The following is a 7,752-nucleotide window of genomic DNA, read 5'->3' on the forward strand; positions in this document are numbered from 1 at the left end:
TCTTTCCATTTTATCCTCACAGAAACCCACAAAAGAAGTGATATGAGCCTTTCCTCTTCTATAAATGAGAATTGAAAATTTGATGCTCTCCAGCTGATGCAGCAGAGGTAGGATTGGGTGTCAGGTTTATTTGGGATCAAAGTACTGCCCCTTAGCTGTCTTCTCCATTTTAAAGTGTTCTCTTGTTACAAGGCTAGTTTTAGTATTATATATGGAGGCTTCAAACATGGCTGTGTATTTCAGGGCCTCAAGTAATTCCAAATATGCCAGACTGTCTTGATATTCTCCATTGTAGAGGTCTTCAAGATGGACCACCCTCACACCTCCAACCACATTTTCCAATTTTATCTCTACCCTACACAACATACACTCTGCATCCAAGTCAAATCTCACTACTCATTTTCATGATCGGAACTTGTTTGACTTTACTCATCTGGTCTTGGCTCGCATGTATTAGTACAGAAATCAACCTGCAAACTCAGATATACAGAAATATAACTTAATTTTTCTCTAATCAACTTAATTTCTATTTGAATTCCTCTGTCTACTGTGATTAAGAAAAGTTAATAGAAGTCAAGCAGGAATGAATACATAAATTTCAGGGCCCAATGCAAAATGGAAATGCAAGCCCCTGGTTAAAAAATTATTCAAAATCGTAAGATGGCAAAAGCAGAGCATTGAACCGAGCACTGGACTCTTCTGAAGAGCAGAGTCCTATGTGACCGCATAGGTCACACACTCATGAAGCTGGTCTTACTGTCAATTTTGGATTCCTCTTGCCCCTGTGATTATGTCTAAATTCTGGGGGACTTATATGGTACACGTTGTGGAAAGGAGACATTGAATGCTTGGTGTCCACTTTCCGTGATATCTGCTGAGGGAGCCCCTCTCTTTGGCCTTTCTTTTTTGGTCCCAGAAAGTTGCCTCATTCTCATCCGACGCTCTTCTACCTCCTGCCACTGTTGCTCCGGGGAATTCAGGAAGACCTTCAACTCTGCCTTATACCAAAACGCATCCCTGCTCTCAAACTCTCGTCTATCTAGGGGTCCCGCTCCCTCTTGGAACTTTGCTAGAGGGGAAACACAGGATCCTGTTTGAGGATCCTTTCTCTCCACTTAACCTAGAGCATCCTGACCTTGTCCCAGGCCTGGAGGTTTGCATCTTTTTTGAGTTTCTTCTGTACCCTGAATCCTTTTTATTCCCTTCAAGCCCTAAGCTATGGAACCACAAAACCCAGGAAGGGGCTCCCTTCTCTTTCTTCCTTCTGCTTTTGACATACCCTGCAATAGAGAATATCCCAAAGTAAAGTTGTCCCAGGGTAGCAGAAATTATGAAGTTGTTTTAGGGGTGCTGAGTTTGGGAGGTAAGAGTGAAACATTGGGAGGAAAAAAATTGATTGATATTTAAACATATTATCTGGCTATATATGATATTCCCAGGGTTGTAAGGAATATACACGTGAGCCCCACAGTGGGTAGTGAACTCACCACCTCCTTAGATACCCTGTGCCATTTAACTTTCATTACCTTAAATATTCCCTTTAGTGTTTATAAAACTTACACAAGTGATTGCTATGTCCTAAGTGTTTTACATTAATACATTAACTCGTATGAACTAATTTAATTTTCCCAAGAAGCCTACCAAGCAGGTAGTATTATTATGTCGTTATACAGATAAGGAGAGTGAGCTACAGAGATATTAAGTGATGTGCTCAAGGTCCCATAGTGAAGGAGTCACTGAATCTGGATTTGGACTCAGGCAGAGTGATTCTAGAGACCTTATATTAACCACTATTCCCTCTCACTTCCCCAAGAAGAGAACAAATTTTGCCTTGGTGTAACTCCTATCTACAGGTACTAGGGTAATGTGGGATAAAATGGAACAAATATAATCATTGCTACAAAATAGTAGAAAGACTTCCAAACTTGAGTCACTTATCTAGCTTTCATGGCCATCTTCAACTCCTCTCTGTTTCCCCTCTGAACCATTCTCCTACGCTAAACACTAACACACAGATCTAAGATTCTTTCTCTTTCTTTCTCTCTCTCTCTCCCTTTCTCTTTTTTTAACATAAAACTTGCCAAGTGTATAATATATAATAATTTATATATTAATAATGATTTAGTATATGTTTCTGAAATATTAACTATAGTGTGTAGAGATGACTGATATATACTAATTATTACAAAACCAGCTAATATTGGTTATTAATGTAATAGTCCATCACTATTAAGAATAGTAAAAATCAAAGCTAACACATACTGCTTCCTATATATACCCATTACTCTAAAGACTTTATGTATGTTAATTCATTTTCATGAACAATTCATGGTACTGATTATCAGGGCTTTCTGAGATCTGGTGGGAGATTTGTACTGTGGTTTGACATGAAGGTCGGTCACGCCTCTATCCTCAGGCGATTTAGGCCTCCTTGGTGGTCATAACTTTCCTTCTTACCAAAAGAGAAGAACTGGGTCACACAATCTCCTGATGTTCTTTCCAACATTAGTATTCATAATGGAAATTTGAATTTCTGTTTAGTCTTTTAAATGACAATTTATACAATGCACAGCTAAGAAACTAATTATGCAAAAAATGTCTATTCAATTTTTTTTTTTTAGTATTCAGTTTCTAAACTGAGGCTGGGGTGGGGAGTGGGAAAGGGATCGGGGCAGCCAATGTCAGAGAGACACATGTAGGAAGAAACTGAAAATGGCGTTGTGCTGGGCTGGCCACCCTCCAAAAATGTCCCCAGGAAATAAGAGCCCTAGAGCAGAAAAGCTCCCCCAGGCCCAAGATAGCCCCCCAGTAGAGCAACTTAATGGAGAATGCGTTAATGCATCTAGGGAACAGGGACTTTCCTTCCTAATCTGCACTTTGCACTCAGCTGCAGGCTCACTGCAGGCGTCTCTTCATGAGGTCAACAAGAAAATGAATCGCTCCCCACCACGAGGATGCTGGTGCTTGCTGTGTGGAGATGTATATTGCAGAGGGGGAGAGTGACAGGTCTCTCTTGTAGGGGTGGCAGAGGAAATCTGGATTTGTGTCCTAACAACACACTGTGAACAGGATTTGGAAGAAATGCCCGGATTTTAGAAGTGGTTATAGGCACACCAAAGTTCCTCCTTAAGAAATGGATACTTGGAAATCTCTTAAGGATATAACTAAAGCGATTTTTATTCATTCACTTATTTAAAATTATTCACTGGGATCATAACTATAACAAGAATTTGGGCTCTTTTCCATTTAGAAGGAGTTTCTACCTATTTGACTTTACCCATTTGATCTTAAAAGTGCACACCAGCCTGGGCAACATGGCAAAACCCCATCTCTACAAATAATAATAATAATTTAAAAAACTAATTCGGGCATGGTGGTGCATGCTTGTAGTTCCAGATACTTAAGAGACTGAAGTGAGAGTTTTCCTTGAGCCTGGGAGGTGGAGGTTGCAATGAGCCTTATGATTGCACTGTTGCACTCCAGGCTAGGCAACGGAGCGAGAACCTGTCTCAAAACAAAAACAAAAATAAAAAACTGCACAGAACTGTAAGTATGATCACACATCCAGTTTCCCTACAATTACTGTGAGATATATATATATATAGATAGATAGATAGATATAGATATAGATATCGATATTGATATCTATATATCTATATATCTATATCTATCTATCTATCTATCATCTATAGTTCTGGGGTAATTATAAGTAGCATCTCTGACACCTTGAATAGAATTCTACTTTGGATAATAGGCCTGGCCTGGCCTTGCCACTCTAAACTAAACTGTGCTTTAATGCTCAAGAGTCTGCTCAGGTAGCAGCAACTTGATATAGAAATACGTCTTCATCCCCTGCCTGTTTTGTTGTTGTTGTTGTTCCTTCTTTCTCTGATTCCTAATTCCCCTTCTTTGGGTTATATCAAAATAAAGTGTACTCACTCATGCAATAGCTCTACATGAGGGCTCTGAGTCTAGTGGTTTTTCTGGGCAATTATTTTCCCAGTGCGGAACTGAAAACTTTTTTCGTCTTATGGCTCCATTGTCTCTTAGGATCAGACAGTCCTTTTCTTTGAGATGCTAGAAGAGGTTAAAGGAGAGCAAAGGACAGACTTAGAAGTGGAAGTGAATGTAAGAGAGAGAGAAGAGGTGAAGGAGGGGGAGAAACAAGCACAGGGATATAAAGCAGTCCTTCCACCCACATCCTACTAACCCAAACTCAGAAAGGTAACATTTCACCATTTCCATTTTCTGCACAAGTAAAATGAGAAACAGAATTTCGTTCTAAAGTCTGCTAACATCTGCCTTCTGGTCATCCGATACCCAATTCATCCTTTCTCTCACACTTGGAAAACACTTATCCTCCCTCCTGCTTGGAGATAACATGAAGCCACGTCCAGTTCCTGCAGTCCACTCAAAGTCTAGGGTTTTTGAAGAATGAGTCCTTTCTGTCAGGTTCAGATGTGGATCCCTGTGATCTAGTGACACGTAAAGTACAGAGATGATAAATTATCTATCCCCACATTGCAATACCAGCCTGCAAAGGAGAAGCATGGATGGGATAACCACAGTGACCCACTTGGAAAATGGAAGTATGGATAATACCACTGTGGCTAGTCTGTAGCAATTCTGAAATCCTGCTTGATAGACATTGTGAAGAGCTTCTACCCTGGTAGAGGGGCAATGAATTCCCATTCTGTCCTCTGGGAGAAATTCTCTTGTCCATTGTTCTTTGCGACCTCTGACTCTACCCTCAAGGAAGCTCAGCCTTGCGGCCATTTTCTGTGGTCACATCAGAAGAGGAGATTGGGATATATGTTCTCCTTGGGAGATGCACCCCTTTGTCAGCCTGTTTCTTTGACAGTTTTCTGGTCTGTTTGCTTCTGGTCAGTTCATAGTATCCAGTCATACCCAAAGTTTTTTCCTACGTATAATTTTCAAGCAAGTCTTTTTTCTCTGCGTTCTAGCCCTGCGCTTGTTTCTCTCTCTCCTTCACCCCTTCTCTCTCTCTCTTTCTTGCTCCTTTTTTCTCTCTTTCTAAACTTAATGGTGGCTACCTTGAAACAATTTGAAAGAAAAAACTTACACAGAAAATAATTAATCTGTTATTTGAGTATTAATAGGCCTTTGTTTCTCAAAACATTATACAATATATACATTGCCCTATATATTACTGTTTAAGGTCTAGAAACTGTCAGGTTTTCCTATCTTGTAAAGCCCCAAATTTCTGAACTCTTTCCCCTTTTTTGTGTTGTTGCTTGTAAATTGATCACTTTCTTTCTGAGCTGAAATCTTTCTTGAAATATTTTGCTAAAGGCAATCAATAAACCAACACATTCTAACACTTTTTTCTCAACCATTTCTACCAGAAACAAAAGCTCATTAGGGAGGTCTGCCTTCCAAATTATTGTAGACACAGTTCATCAAATATTTTGCCATTGCATAATAAGAGGTATCGGATTATCAGCTTCTGATATCTCCTGCTCTGTTTCCCACTGTTTGACAACTAAATCAATGCCACATATTTTACGTTATTGTTACGGTAGCAACCAATTTCAAGATGCCCATTAGCCCAAAAGATGCCCTTTTCCTTATTACTCAGATTAGTCCAAAAACACTAACTATGGTTACAAACAACTACAATATTCCAATGGCTGGCCACTGTAAAGATCTATTTTTAACTCCTGCAACATCCTCAGCATCAACAGGCCTGATCAGGTGACTCTTCTGGGGTCTCTTCTCAAAAGACAAGTCAGAGATCTAGAATATTTCCAGCATATTTCCACCTTGTGGATCTGCCACCCCCTGAGGATTTAGATCTTCATTTCTAGTTTTGCAGGTGAGTGTTTTAGGGACAGACATGGTTTGTAGGGGCAAGTTCTGAAAGTGTATCAGATTACCTCTGCGTCTACCTCCTGGGCTAGAACTTATGTCCATCACCCCCACTTAACTGCAAGGGAAGCTGATAAATATGGTCAAGCTACAGGTTTAGGAAGAAAAGGAAACTAGGCTCACTAGTTATCAGTTTACTGCCTCTCACTGCCACCTTGATACTTCAGTGCCTGCTCTGCAACATTGCACTAGACTCTAAACATTTCTTCTTCACAGTGAGCTCGATGGGAAGTTTTGTCGATAGGAGTTGCTGGAAGAACACCACAGTCGAAAGGGGGCTTCTCCTCCTGGTCTGGTGTGATGAGTTTTGTTTTCTCTTGCTCCTGCTGTATAGTCTTGTGGTGCTTGTGCGTGGTGACATCCAGCAGTGAAGCGTCCCAGCTGCATGCCTATAGTGTACAGTCCCTTAACAACCTTGCAGCCTGAGCACCAGACTGGTAACCACCCCCAGCATCCTTTCTGGTGTGGACACCACATACTCCAGGCCTCATACTGGCTGGAACACCTGGCACTTTCTGAACACACGCCCACCAGCCTCAGCTCACCTGCACCCTGGAGTGTCATTTCCTATATTCCTGTGACTGTGAACCAGCTCCAACCTGGGCAAGCCAGATAACTTCTCCATCATTCAGTTGGCTCCAACCTCATTTATCTGATGAGTTCTGCAACCCGAGCTTGGGGATTCAAGTTGGCCTTTTTTGTACATTGTCTCAGCCCTAGGATGCCCTTTAGACAGAGTTATCTTTACGTCTTCATAGTTACTCTTCTATCATACTTTAATAATTCTTTATAACAAACTTCCCCTGTTCAGATTACTATGTGGTTTTTTCCTTCTGGCTGGACCCAGGCTGTAACACTGGGTTTGGTGAATGTGTAGCTCTTTCTGTCTTATCCTGAATCACACACATGAGGTTTATACTGTGTCTGTTCAATTCTATAGCACAAGACATTTTTCCTGGAGAAGAGAACTGAAACCTGGCTCTTCTGATTTTAAATCATTATAAGAGATAAAAAATCATGTAGGACAAGGCAAGAGTGCCTTTCAGTAGGAAAATTCAAGTATGACAATATTAATTCTAAAAGATACTCATTCCTCGCCACATGTATTTAGAAATGATAAAACAATTTATGCAACATTAAACATAAAATAAATCATTATCATGTTTAAAAGACTGAAAATACATTACCTTGACACTGCCAGATTTAGCAGACTCGAAATTAAGTGTTTCTTTCTATCCATTTCTCTCTGTATGTAATGTTATTTGAGCTATAATTCAGATACCATAAAATTGATTATTTTAAAGTGTACAATTCACTGGTTTTTAGTGTATTCACAAAGTATGTGAATATCATCACTGTCTAATTCCCGAATATTTTTTATCACCCTAAAAGGAAACTCTGTATTCATTAGCAGTCACTCCTTCTTTCCCTCCCCCCAATTCCTGGCACCCACTATCTATTTTCTGTATGTGCAGATTTACTTATCCTGGGAATTTCATATAAATGGAATCATACCATATATGGCTTTTTGTGTCTGGCTTCCTTCATTAGCCTAATACCTTCAAAGTTCACCCATGAAGTAGGATGTTACATGTAATTTTTAACATTTGATATGTATAATCATTGAATACACACATACACATATATTCTCCTCTGTTACCTATAAAACCTGTGTTAATAATACTAAGACACCCATTTAGTTTTTACTTGAAAGAAAATAATTATGAAAGGAAAAGTAAAAACCTTATGTGTCCATGAAATCCTGAATGTGAGCAAAAGAGAAAGTGAAAAATACCTTCAATCCTGCCTTTTAAATTTTCTCTCATAGTATACTGCTACTAATAATCAACACTTACATAACAC

The sequence above is a fragment of the Hylobates moloch genome, unplaced genomic scaffold (assembly GCF_009828535.3).
Source record: "Hylobates moloch isolate HMO894 unplaced genomic scaffold, HMol_V3 SCAFFOLD_9, whole genome shotgun sequence".
Taxonomy (NCBI): domain Eukaryota; kingdom Metazoa; phylum Chordata; class Mammalia; order Primates; family Hylobatidae; genus Hylobates; species Hylobates moloch.